We start from the raw sequence: 14,505 nt of genomic DNA on the forward strand, positions 1-14,505 counted from the left end.
CTCTTGCCTCACGGTGGAAGCTGTACAGAGCCCAGGTCCATGGTGAACAGTCAGAGGCAGGGAGTGTGCGAAGACCACGCGCTGCATCGGTGGGGCTGGCCTTGAGAAGGAACTGGACCCAGCTCTGCCCTGATTCCAGCATGTGAGCTTCATGCTTCCTCACCACAGACCAGACTCGCTAGCCATGGTGGGAAACAGCCACCGAGAAGGTTCTAGCTCTAGAGAGGAACTAAACTTCTTCTCTCATCCAAAGTCCAAAGATGATGATGAAGCCCCGGGCTTTGCCTGGATTGAGGATTTCCTCCCCTCAGTCAAACCCCATAACCTGGGGACTGGGCAGTGTGGAAGAACGTGTAGACCCCAGAATGAAACGTGGGGTTGGAGTGGAGGAGGAGCTGTCTCAGCAAGAGGAGACCTGGGGCTGTGCATCTGGATGGAGGCACGCAGGCCTGGGTAGGATTCCTCTGGCACGGAGGGAGAGACCCTGGGTGAGACCCCTGTGTGCATGGGAAGGGCCTGCAGGGGCGAGGGCGTGAGCTGAGGAATTGGGGTACATCCCCATGAGATTTCCAATGCCATGGACTTTCCTGCTATCCCCCCGGGACTGGGCAAGGTCAGACTTAGAGTATAGCTGTTTTCCTCCCCTGTGTGTACTCCCTTAAATCACCCCCAAACCTTGGCTGGGCGTGGTGGCGCACACCTGTAATCCCAGCACTTGGGGAGGCCAAGGCAGGTGGATCACCTGAGGTCAGGAGTTCGAGACCAGCCTGGCCAACAGGGTGAAACCCCGTCTCTACTAAAAATACAAAAATTAGCCAGGCGTGATGGTGGGTGCCTGTAATCCCAGCTGCTCGGGAGGCTGAGGCAGGAGAAACACTTGAACCTGGGAGGTGGAGGTTGCAGTGAGCTGAGACTGTACCACTGTGCTCCAGCCTGGGCAGGAGAGTGAGACTGACTGTCTCAGAAAAAAAACAAAGACCAAACCCACCCCTGCAAACCTTCAGAAATTCAGATACTTGTGTGTAGTATGAGTGATGCGATACATGTGTGTAGTATGATGCGATACATGTGTGTAGTGTGATGTGATACATGTGTGTAGTATGATGCGATACATGTGTGTAGTATGAGTGGTGCGATACATGTGTGTAGCATGATGCGATACATGTGTGTAGTATGATGCGATACATGTGTGTAGTATGATGCGGCACATGTGTGTAGTGTGATGTGATACATGTGTGTAGTATGAGTGATGCGATACATGTGTGTAGTATGATGCGATACATGTGTGTAGTATGAGTGATGCGATACGTGTGTGTAGTATGAGTCATGTGATACGTGTGTGTAGTATGAGTCATGCGATACGTGTGTGTAGTATGAGTCATGCGATACGTGTGTGTAGTATGAGTGATGTGATACGTGTGTGTAGTATGAGTCATGCGATACGTGTGTGTAGTATGATGCGATACGTGTGTGTAGTATGAGTGATGCGATACGTGTGTGTAGTATGAGTGATGTGATACGTGTGTGTAGTATGAGTCATGCGATACATGTGTGTAGTATGAGTCATGCGATACGTGTGTGTAGTATGAGTGATGTGATACGTGTGTGTAGTATGAGTCATGCGATACGTGTGTGTAGTATGATGTGATACGTGTGTGTAGTATGAGTGATGCGATACGTGTGTGTAGTATGAGTGATGTGATATGTGTGTGTAGTATGAGTGATGTGAGAATGAGGAGCAGGGTTGCATTTGTGCTTTGTTCGGGTCGGGGATGGGTTTAGGAGCTCCGGGTTGGGAGCAGTGACAGACAGCCATGTCCGTGGTGAGGGTGAATCCCAGGTGGATGGCTCAGGACAGGGATGGAAACTGTTCATTCCCCGTATGTACTGGGAAGACTCATTTGCAAGCTGAGCACCAGGCCTGGGAGGAAGAGGCTTGGGCTGCAGATGCACACACGTTTGTTTTTCATTGATAGTTTTTACAAAAAGCTTGGCTTAAGTTATGGAATTTTGTGTCCCTGGGAGTAGAATTTAAATTTGTTAAATCGACCACTGTTTAAGATCAGTATACATTTTCTAGTATGTGATGTCTGGAGCTAGTTTTGAGGGTGAACCACTTTATCCCACATACAAACTTTCCCATACAGCTTCTCTGGTGTGTAGCTGGTTTTGACCTTGGGACTAGGTGTTTCTGCAGTTTTTAGGTAATTAACTTAAAAGCTTCTCCTCTGACAAACATTTTTGTTGCACTGCTGACTCCCCTTCTCCACATCTGTTGTGTTCCTAGGGCTTCTCCGTAGTGCGAACTAGGACGCTTCATTTGTTGCTGGATGCTTTCCAGAATGTATTTATTCCACAGGGTTTCTCTCCTGGGTAATGGGGCATGTTTTCTTGCCAAAGGCGGTTCCACACTCATGATTGTGTACGGTTCTTCCCCTATGTGAACGCTGAGAGTCAGTGAGCTCTGATCTCCAAGGGAAAGCTTTCCTGCATTTGCTGTTTCCTCAGTGTTTCTCCCACTATGAATTCCTTGGTGTGCAATGAGTTTTGACTTCTAGTTGGAAACTTTTAGACATTGTTTTACATTCGTGTGGTTTTCTCCACTCTGAACTCTATGATTCAGAATTAGAAGCAGTTATTAGCAAATGCACTTCCACACTGATTGCGTTGAGGATTTCTCCCCAGTGTGAGGTTTCTGGCGTAGAGTCCTGGCTTCCTGCAGAAGGCTTTCACGCTCTGCCATGTTCAGCCTGTGGCCTCTCTAGGAACTCGGATGCACCGCGAGGCCTCTCCCCCTCCCGTGGGCTTTCTCACATTCGGTCTCCTTGCAGATTATCTCCACAGCATGAGCCATTCTGTGTACAGTGGGGCATCCTCTGTTACTGAAGATGTTATCAGATTTAGTACATTCACAAGGTTTCTCTCCTTCCCGAATTTTCTGAGGTATACAAATAACTGACTTCCACAAGAGGGCTTTTCCACACTCAGTGTGTACACACGGTTTCTGCCTGTGATCATTTCTTTTATTATTTTATTTTTTCGAGATAGGGTCTCGCTCAGTTTCTTAGGCTGGAGTGCAGTGGCACAATCCTCGGTCACTGTAGTCTCGACCTGGGCTCAAGCGATCCTCCCGCCTCAGCCTCCTGAGTAGCTGGTGCACACCACCATAACCAGCTAATTTTTTATTTTTTGTGAGACGATGTCTCACTATGTTGCCCAGGCTGATCTCGAACTTCTGAGCTCAAGCGATCCTCCTGCCTCCACCTCCCAAAGTGCTGGGATTACAAACAGGAGCCATCGCACCTAGCCTCTTTGATTGTTTCTATGGTGTTCAGTGGAGGCTGACACCTCCCTAAAGATATTCCTGTTTTTTTGTTTGTTTTTTTTTTTTTTTGCATGCATGGGTTTGAATTCTTTGAGGTCTAATCAATTTATTTGGACCCCTGAATAAAGTTTTATGAGTTTTCTTCTATGTGTGGAATTTATAAGGCATTCTCCCAGTGTGGTTTCTCTTCTGTCGAGTGAGAGGTGACCTGTACCTAAGGTTTTGTCCCATTTGTTGCCCTGGAATTATTTCTCCCAGTATGAATTACATGTTCCAGTGAAAATGGAGTTCTGGGTTGGAGGCTTATTCCATGTTTACACAATTAAAATTGCAGTGCTCCTCTCTGAGATGAGAGTTCTAAAGCAGAGTAAGATTACGTTTTGATGTAAGCTTTATCCACTTACTTATAAGGTCTCACCTGTGGTCCACTGTGTTGAGACTTCTACAGAAGAGCTTCTGTATAGTAACCATATTCTGAGGCTTTCTCACTTGTGTGAATCTTCTGACACATTTATTATAGCTTTGTCACATTTCTTATCCTTTTTGCTCTTTAGAAATTTCCCCTTAATTTATTACATTCATTGCTTACTGTAAACAGTCCAGGTAACTGACTTTATTCAGTTACTTCATGTTCAATAAATTTAACTTTTCCCAAAAGTCTGACTTGGGTCTTCAGTTGCTTCTTTATACAGATACTGTTTCATAAAACTTCTTCAAAAATGGAATAAAATGCACAATTCCAGGTAAATCTTCCCACCATTTTATAGAATGAAACTGCTTCACAAATACTCTTTGTTATATTGATACCTTTGTTTCTAAATATGAAAAATTCCAAACTGTAAATATTTTCCATCTCTTGGGCTTTGAGGGGAAAAACTGCTGTAGTATGGACAGCCAGAGTGGAATACTGATGGTTATTACAAGTAGCTTGGGGGGTTTCAAAAATGACATTCCATGCTGTGGAGAAAAGGCTAAAGAAATGTAAGGGACAGGAACCAAAAAGGAATAAAGCTCTGATAAGAAGAAACTGACCAGTTGGATGGAATTCCAAAAGGTATTCAAGGGTGTGGAGAAGTAAATTAGTAAAAGGACTGGATTTGGCTGAGTGCGGTGGCTCATGCCTGTAATCCCAGCACTTTGGGAGGCTGAGGTGAGTGGATCACTTGAGGCCAGGAGTTCAAGACCAGCCTGGCCAACATGGCAAAACACCATCTCTACTAAAAACACAAAATTAGCTGGGCATGGTGGCATATGTCTGTAATCCCAGTTACTTGGGGGGGGGGGGTGCTGAGGCTGGAGAATTGCTTGAACCCAGGAGACAGAGGTTTCAGTGAGTCAAGATATCGTGCCAATGCACTCCAGCCTGGGCAACAGAGAGAAATTCTGTCTCCAAAAAAAAGAAAAAAGAAAAGAAGACTGGATTTGAAAATTTTAAGCCTCATCACTTCATTTGTGGATTACTGTTTTACTCTATTTAGGCTGCTAGAAAAGAATACCATAGACTCAGTGGCTTCTAAAAACAGACCTTTCTCATAGTTCTGGAGGCTGGGAAGTCCAAGAGCAAGACACCAGGGGACTTGGTGTCTGGTGAGGGCTGCCTCGTTGTTCATAAACAGCACTTCCTTGCTGTGTCCTCATATGGTGGGAGGTGTGAGGGCATCCTGGGGTCTCTTTATAAGGGCTCTAGTGCCATTCCCAAGGGCTCTACTCTCATAACCTCCCACAGGTCCCATCTCCAATTACCACACATTGGGGGTTAGGATCTCACCATATGAATTTTGGAGCAACATAAATATTCAGCCTATGGCAATTACTCTGTCAGAATACTAACTAGTCTTTCTGCTTCTTGTATCTTTTCCCTCTTATTCATCCTACACAGTAATATAAAAAATCACCGTTCCATGGCACCATGGTGCTGTGGCCCCATTGCTAGGGTCCCAGCCCTCTCCTGTCACCTCCATCTGGCTGTGATTTATTCTCAAATTTACCTGCAGACTCACATAACAGAAATAGCAGAAAGGGTACATTGGTCTAGGGGAACATGGCCCCAGGCACTCTTCACTCATACAGTCTGCCAGATGAGGTATGATCAGAGCTCTCAAATATTGAATTTACCTGCAGTATCATTTTCCCATTCTGGTCTGCAGACAGGTAAAATTTCCAGGGCGCACAGACCCTGTCTTGCCCATGCCCTGCGCTGCTTTAAGTCAGCTTTTGCATCGTGACCTTGCACCGTGTCATGGTTAAGGCTTCTTGAGGTCAACTCCAGCTCTGCTGGATGAGTGACCTTGGGCGAGTTACTCATTTCTCCCACAGTCACTGAAAGCCAGGGTCTCCTTAATGCACCCTGCAGAGGTGCCCAAATTGCTGGCCCCATAAGCCTACCATTGGTTGGTCCTCCCAGTCCTACCAATCGCTACCCACACAGACTCCACTCATTAACCCAGCCCCACGGCTGAGCAGTCCCAGGACCCCATGTCACACGCAGCTAGCCCCTCCTCACTGCCCCCCAGACTGCTTAGTCACTGTTGGTCCCACATGTACCCTTGGGTACTTACTCTGGGCTAAGCACCTGGGATACATCAGCAGAGAAAATAGATGGGAACTGCTTCCCTCATGGGACTTGCATCCTAGTGGTGGAGACACAAAATAAACAACATACAAAACTAACTAATAAATGACACTATATGTTAAAGGGTGACGTGCTGTGGACAAAAGAAAACAGCAGAGCAGGGTACAGAGAACGGGGAAGCAGGCGGGGGTGGCTGCAATTCTGAATAGGGCAATCAAGTACAGGCTTCATCTGAAGGAGGTGGGGAGAGAGCCATGGAGGTATCTGAGGGATGGGCTCCTGCAGGCGGAGTGCCCAGCGCAAGGCCCAGGGGCAGGGGTCAGCCTGGTGTTTCGGGGACCCAGCAAAGACAGAGGCATGGAGGAGTGGGTGAGGGAGGGAGACAATGTGAGGAAGGCAGCAGAGTGGAGCAGTCAGGGCTTTCCAGAGAACAGAGCCCAAAGGGTCAAGAGATTAGACGTAGGTATAGATTAGATACAGATATACAGAGTTTTGCTTCGAAGGCCTTCAACTGACTGGAAGAGGCCCGCCCAGATTATTGGGGTAATCTCCTTTACCTAAAGTCAGCTGACTGTAGCGGTCACCCACATCTACAAAACACGCCTTCACAGCGACATCCAGACCAGTGTCTGATTAAGTAACTGGGTACCACAGCCTGGCCAGGTGACACATAAAGCTAACTGTCACCTGAGGCACTGGGGTATGTATACCATGTGTGGCCCTGTAGGCCAAGGCCACTAAAATCATGGACTTCCATTTACTCTGGGTGAGATGAGGAGACACTGGAGGGTTTTAATAACAGTTAGAGGGTCTGACAAACTAAAAGGACCACTCTGGCTACTGCGTTGACAATGTTTTAGCAACATCTTTTGTACACGTGTCTTTTCAGAGCGTGTTACCTGCAGAATAGTGTAGTGGACACCTTTATTCATGGAAACAACATTTCTTAATCACGCACCCAAGCTGCACTCTTAGAAACATTTTATACACGTGTTTTTAAAAAGGGTTTCACTTGCTGAACAGTTGCGGTCACATTCATTCACGGGACTAATACTATTCTCAAACATGCACCACTAGCGTTCTTAGAAACATCTTTTTTTTTTTTTTTGAGACAGAGTCTTGCTCCATACCCCAGGCTGGAGTGCAGTGGCGTGATCTCAGCTCACTGCAGTCTCCACCTCCCAGGTTCAAGTGATTCTCCTGCCTCAGCCTGCGGCGTAGCCTGGCTAATTTTTGTATTTTTAGTAGAGACGGGGTTTTGCCATGTTGGCCAGGCTGGTCTCCAACTCCTGACCTCAGGTGATCCACCTGCCACAGCCTCCCAAAGTGCTGGGATTACAGGCGTGACCCACTGCACCCGGCCAGAAACATCTTTTGATGTGTCCTTATATTTTGGGAAAATAATAAAAAGGAAGAGAGAGAAGAGGTGAGCAGAAATGTGGCAGCCAGAGTGACCAGTTCCTGAGATCCATGGTGGTACAGCTTATTGGGTATGGGTTTGGGATCTATCACAAAAGCCTTCACATTTAAAACCGTTCTCTTAACTCTAACGTGATCTTGGACACGCTACTTAAGTCAAAGACTCCTTGTCTGTCAAGTAAGTATGATAATCATATCTAGCTGATAGGTAATCATCCATCCCTACAAACTTGAAGGTTTTTATAGAAATTTCATGGTATAATGTAGGAACAATGCACAGTGCCTGGCTCATAACGAGCGCTCAGTGAACTTCCCTCTCACGCAGTAATGGTAAGTACAAAAACCATTAGAGGCTGGGCATGGTGGCTCACGCCTCTAATCCCAGCACTTTGGGAGGCCACGGTGGGCGGATCACGAGGTCAGGAGATCGAGACCATCCTGGCTAACACAGAGAAACCACATCTTTACTAAAAATACAAAAAATTAGCTGGGCGTGGTGATGGGCACCTGTAATCTCAGCTACTCAGGAGGCTGAGGCAGGAGAATAGCTTGAACCCTGGAGGCAGAGGTTGCAGTGAGCCAAGATTGTATCACTGTACTCAAGCCTGGGGACAGAGTGAGACTCCGTCTCCAGAAAAAAAAAACAACCAACCAAACAAAAAAAACACATCAGAAAGGCTAAGAGAAGTTCATGACTAAAGAAAACCTAAAAGACAAGAAGGAATATGACCTGCTTCTCAAGGAATGACCATTGATGCGTCCTTTGCCTGTCTTATGGCCAGCTTGGATGAATTCTTGTCACAGCTGCATAACTATACTCCCAAGATCCAGTTTCTCTCTAACTTCAGGCATCCACGTTTTCCTGCCATAGACTCATGTAATAAACCTCTTTCCTAATCATGTCTTCACCTCACCATCCCGGCCCAACCCCACTGCCTACTTACTAAGTTTAAACTATAACCCTGGGGACAAAAGCCTCCAGGTTTCATTCTCTGCCTATGTACGCACTGTTAAAGAATGGCAGAAGTAATATAACTGCGTAGGATTTTAAAAATTCTTCATTCGGCCTGGCGCGGTGGCTCACGCCTGTAATCCCAGCACTTTGGGAGGCCAAGGCGGGCAGATCACGAGGTCAAGAGATTGAGACCATCCTGGCTAGCACAGTGAAACCCGGTCTCTACTGAAAACACAAAAACCAGTCGGGTGTGGTGGCGGCGCCTGTAGTCCCAGCTACTCGGGAGACTGAGGCAGGAGAATGGTGTGAGCCCAGGAGGCAGAGCTTGCCGTGAGCCAAGATCATGCCACTGCACTTGAGCCTGGGCCACAGAGCGAGACTCAGTTTCAAATTTAAAAAAAAAAAAAAAATTTCTTCAGTCAACCTCCATTTTTTTAATTAGTAAAGACACTAAAAACTGGAGGATAAAAGGTTTGCTGCTAGACATATTACTGAGATGAATTAGCAATTGAACTTCAGGTGGTTAAATACTTTTTCCAACTTTGGAATTTCTTCTTCACTGCAAGGAAAATTAATTGAGAAAGAAAGAAAAGTAATTGGAAACGTTTCCATTTTTTAATGCTCTGGTAAAATGTACATTATTATAGCAAGTATCTGCATCTTGGAAATTTGAAATACAAAACCCAAAACCAGATAATAGCTTCCTCTGTTTCAAGTGCTACCAAGGTCCCCTGCATGAACTAATGGGCCTGTGTGGTCTTGCTGCTTCAGCTGACAGAAGAAAGGAAAGGAAGGCGAGGGGAGGGGAGGGGAGGGGAGGGAGAGAGAGGGAGAGAGAGAGGGAGGGGGTGAGGGGAGGGGAGGGGAGGGAGAGAGAGGGAGAGAGAGAGGGAGGGGGTGAGGGGAGGGGAGGGGAGGGAGAGAGAGGGAGAGAGAGAGGGAGGGGGTGAGGGGAGGGGAGGGGAAGGGAGAGACAGAGGTAGAGAGAGAAAAAGAAAGAGGAAGGAAGGAAGAAAGGGAGGGAGGGAGGAAAGAAGGAGAGAGGGAGGGAGAGAGGGAGGGAGAGAGGGAGGGAGAGAGGGAGGGAGAGAGGAAGGGAGGGTGGGAGGAAGGAAGGAGAGAGGGAGGGAGGGAGGGAAGGAGGGAAAGGAAAGGAAAGGAAAGGAAAGGAAGGAAAGGAAAGGAAAGGAAAGGAAAGGAAAGGAAAGGAAAGGAAAGGAAAGGAAAGGAAAGGAAAGGAAAGGAAAGGAAAGGAAAGGAAAGGAAAGGAAAGGAAAGGAAAGGAAAGGAAAGGAAAGGAAAGGAAAGGAAAGGAAAGGAAAGGAAAGGAAAGGAAAGGAAAGGAAAGGAAAGGAAAGGAAAGGAAAGGAAAGGAAAGGAAAGGAAAGGAAAGGAAAGGAAAGGAAAGGAAAGGAAAGGAAAGGAAAGGAAAGGAAAGGAAAGGAAAGGAAAGGAAAGGAAAGGAAAGGAAAGGAAAGGAAAGGAAAGGAAAGGAAAGGAAAGGAAAGGAAAGGAAAGGAAAGGAAAGGAAAGGAAAGGAAAGGAAAGGAAAGGAAAGGAAAGGAAAGGAAAGGAAAGGAAAGGAAAGGAAAGGAAAGGAAAGGAAAGGAAAGGAAAGGAAAGGAAAGGAAAGGAAAGGAACTTCAGCCAGGTCTGCTTCAAGCCACCACTATCAGAAAGTCCTCTGGGTTTTATTCTCAAACTGCTGCCTTTCCAGGGAAACAGGTCCTCGGGGTCAGCACCCTGCATCTTCCCCCTGTTCCTGGTTCTCTCACCCCCACATGGCTCAGCCTCAGGCCTGGCCCAGAAAGTGTGGATCTGAGAAGGGGCTGAGCCGCCAAAGGCTGCAGCCTCAGCCTCAGCTGCGTCGGGCCTGGGGTCATCTGTGGTTTGCCTGCGTGGGACCTTTCCACATCCTGCCTTCTTTGGAGAAAGGCCCTGGGTGTTTCTTGTGGACCCCTCTCTCCCACTCTCGGCTCATGTGGTTGGGTGAACCCCACCTCCTTAGGCTCCAGGTGAGCACGTGGCCCCAGCCCTCCTCACCCACCAACCCCAGGCAGCGCCGACTTGTCCATTAGGGGCAGTAGGGACAGTGGCTGGGGCCCAGAGTGCCTCTAAGGGCTCATGGAAATGTTTTAAGTTCTCCCCAAATCAGAAGGAAAACATTTCGTCTTTATGCCAACACAGTTGTAAAACAGATGGTAAAATGTGGTATAGCCATAAAATAGTTGTGAAATATATTGTGCATATACTTAAAATTTTTCTGTGTGTTATGTTTTAGCCAGGTGTGGTGGCTCACACCTGTAATCCCAGCACTTTGGGAGGCTAAGGTGGGCAGATCACTTGAGGTCAGGAGTTCGAGATCAGCCTGGACCGTATGGTGAAACCCCATCTCGACAAAAATACGAAAAATTAGCCAGGTGTGGTGGTGCATGCCTGTAATCCCAACTACTAGCCTGTAATACCTACCTACTAGGTAGGCTGAGGCAAGAGAATCACTTGAACTCGGGAGGCTGAGTTTGCAGTGAGCCAAGATTGCACCATTGCATTCCAGACTGGGTGACAGAGTGAGACTCCGTCTCAAAAAACAAACAAACAAAAAACCCTTTTGGCTGGGGACAGACAGAGCCTGCCCTTCCTGGGGCTGGCCAGTTCTTAAGCAACAGCGAAGACTGAGCTGGGCACGCTTTCGATACACAGCAACCAGCCAGAGCCGGGCCTCCTCTCTCAGTCCCACACACCCCAGGAGCGACATTCCTCTGCCTTCATCATCCCGGGGCCGAGCACCAGGCACCTAGGGAGCCCCTCTGCCCCCACTGTCCTTATAGCTTAGAGCCCACTGAAATTACACAAACGAGCCAGTCTAAACCATTCACCCTGCCCTGCCTTTCCCTCAGAAACCCAAAGAAAGGTTCTGGCTTCATGCTTCCCCCTACTCCCCGCCAACTCCTGTCTTCTGCCTCCTGAACACCCTGGTGCCTGGTCCACATGGCCCTGTGTGGCCTGCCCTGTCTCCTGTCTCTAGGAATAGTGAGTACATTTGTTATCCTGAGCCTCTCCTCTGCCTCTTTTGGCTCCATTTCATTGACTACCTCATAACAGAATACAAAACAGGATGGAAGTAACGGTTTCATGCAATTGTGAGGATTAAATGAAGGAATATATGTAAAGTTCTTACAATAGCATCTGGTACCAGGCATGCCCTCAGATGTGAACTGTTAGCCCCAGTGATGGGGGTACAGCTCTTGATATTCCACAGCATGAAGCCTCTGCTTTCGAGGAACACGTGGGGTTTCGATGGTCACTGTGGGGGGTTCAGGCCAGGCTGGCTACAGAGAGAAACACTTGGAATGCTTTGGGCCATGTATTAGTGTCATCTAATTAGATAACCAGGTGACAAAAATGCAACTTGTACATCTTAGAAACTGGGCACTTTTCTCATTTTATTTTCAGAAAGACACACTGATGAATAATTATTGTCAACATTTTTTTAAGGATAGTGATGTGGCTGAGGCAGATGGATCACGAGGTCAGGAGTTCAAGACCAGCCCGACCAACATGGTGAAACCCCGTCTCTACTAAAAATACAAAAATTAGCTGGGCGTGGTGGTGCGTGTCTGTAATCCCAGCTACTTGGGAGAATCGCTTGAACCCAGGAGGCAGAGGTTGCAGTCAGCCAAGATTGCGCCACTGCACTGCAGCCTGGGCCACAGAGTGAGACTCCATCAAAAAAAAAAGAAAAGAAAGAAAAGAAGGAAAGAAGGAAGGAAGGAAGGAAGGAAAAAGAAAGAAAGCAAGAGAGAAAGCGAGAGAGAGAACGAGAAAGAAAGAAAGAAAGAAAGAAAGAAAGAAAGAAAGAAAGAAAGAAGAAAGAAAAAGAAAGAAAGAAAGAAAGAAAGAAAAAGAAAGAAAGAAAGAAAGAAAGAAAGAAAGAAAGAAAAAAAGAAAGAAAGAAAGAAAGGAAGGAAGGAAGGAAGGAAGGAAGGAAGGAAGGAAGGAAGGAAAGAAGGAAGGAAGGAGGGAAGGAAGGAAGAGAAAGAGAGAAAGAAAGAGAGAGAGAGTGGCATGTGGTACACACGGTGGCAGATGGAACACAGGGGGTATGAGTGCCACCCAGTGCTGGCACCTGCAGAGGATGACCATCAGCACCGCCAAGAGGTCCTTGAGTGATCAGAAACAACCAAGCTTGCATTCTTTTCCCTTCACAAACTGTTATAAAAATATTTAAATTGCCAAAAATATATTTAGCAGGAGTTGAGGTGTGCCAGGAAGCAGGGAGCCGTCCAACTGCAGGACAGAGGAGGGTGAGAGATGGATGTCTCCATACTGTGCTGCTGACTAAGCCCGTGCTATAGGGGAGGGTGGGGCAAAGTGCAAAGGAACAGGAAGGAAAGGAGAGGAATCAAACAGGGGGAGGCTATGGCGTTCTTGGATTCAGTTTGAATTACATTGTTTTCTCCACCAAAATCATTCAGTTTAAAGCAATTTTGTTCCAAGACTGAGACTCGGGCACAGTAACCTGGAAGGCTGAGTCTGCTGCAGGGACAAAGTGCTGTTCTAGAAGCAGTTAGTGAATATGGAGGAAGGTAACGTCTTAAGAGAGGCCACTGTCAAAACTGGGCAAACAGGCAGGCAGGGAGAAATAACCCAGATGACAAATCAGTCAGCTGGAGATGAGGGGCACCCAGCAGGAGATGGGCAGAGGAATCTGAAAGGGGAAATTTGAAGCAATTTTTTTTTTCTATAACGAGGAGGCAGTTCCAGTGGCTGTTCCCAGAAGCCCATAGAAATGAAGAACCTGTCAAAGTCTGGATGCTAATTCCCTCCTCAAACTGGGCAGAGTGGAGCTGGCACCGTGATGGCTCTCAGAAGGCTCCGAGATGGGAGGAGAGGCCAGGAGCTGCTTCCCAGGCTCTTACCTTTTTCTATGGCCCAGGTGAGGGGGCGGGGAGACTGGCCTCATGTGAAGGTCACGGTCGCGGTGTGTCAGAACAGTCTTGTGCACTGCATGAAGCAGGCGCAGGCTGGGCGTGTGAAGACGGAGCTGCTGAAGGTGGCACATCACCAGGTGGCCAAGGCTGTCCCTGATGAGTCCCAAATCGTGGTCCTTCATCTTGCCACAGTTGGGTATGTCTGCGTGGCCATTAGGACTAGAAAAGCAAGGTATGAAATGAACTGCTTTTCCTAGGAAACACTGGCTGTTTGGGGATTAACCCAGCTGAAGGTGGGGTACGGAAAACTCCCTCTCAGTAGCTACTGAAATGTCTAACACTCCACAGATCAGCTGGTAGGAAAGACTGGCTGAAAAAGTCTTACTGCAGAGTCCTCAGAAATGCACTTTTAGGGGTTGAGCTGGGGCAGGTTAGAATGCCACATCATCCACGTGAGAAAAGTATGGCTAGGACCCAGGCAATGTCCACTCCCCTAGTTGAGAAGGCTACGTAGTGAGCTCATAATCCCACAGTATAATACAATAAAGCCACTGCCTGGCCAAGTACTAGTACCATAAATATATTCAAGTCAGCCTGGGCACATCTAATAGGCCAGTGACTTACTTTTTCCCTTCCCAGCCAGGGATAAGTGAACAGGCATCTCAGAGGACTAATTTCGTGAAAACCTAAGCCTGATGGCAGGTGAACTCAGGGAGAATGCAATGTCATCGCAGATGGGGGCCTTCAGGCTGCACTTAATGCTGCTGAATGCATAGTTCCTGGAGCCACGGCTGAGATGAATGAGATTCTTGATCTGGCTGCAGGCCTTGGCCCTGGCTCAACTGTAGGCACATACCAAGTACTGGTAGTTCTCATGCATTCATTAAAAATCAACCAACCAACCAACTCAGCTTAGAAACGTGCTTCTCAGAGATTCAAGGCAAGGGGGTAGTAGTTAAGACCTGGCACATTACATGGATAGGGGTGAAGGCAGACATCTGTAGCAGTGAACATGGTTTTTTCAGGTTTACTCTGGAATCTGAGGGTGTCAGCCGTGTGAAGCTGCAGATGAACTTCTGAGGGCATGGGACACAGGCAATCCCAAGAAACCTCTTGAAATACTGTTTCACATGCAGCTTAATAGGGGAGAAAGTCTGAGTTGCTGATCAGTTAACAGGAGATGCTGGCCCACAAAGGTGGCCTTTATTAGATGAAGGCTGAATTTAGATTACTTGGACTTTGAAGCTGCTGGAAGCTTCCAAGTCTGTGTTGCAACCCAGAGCCCACTGAGTTCTACCATGAT

Source organism: Macaca nemestrina, chromosome 6 (assembly GCF_043159975.1).
Source record: "Macaca nemestrina isolate mMacNem1 chromosome 6, mMacNem.hap1, whole genome shotgun sequence".
NCBI classification, from domain to species: domain Eukaryota; kingdom Metazoa; phylum Chordata; class Mammalia; order Primates; family Cercopithecidae; genus Macaca; species Macaca nemestrina.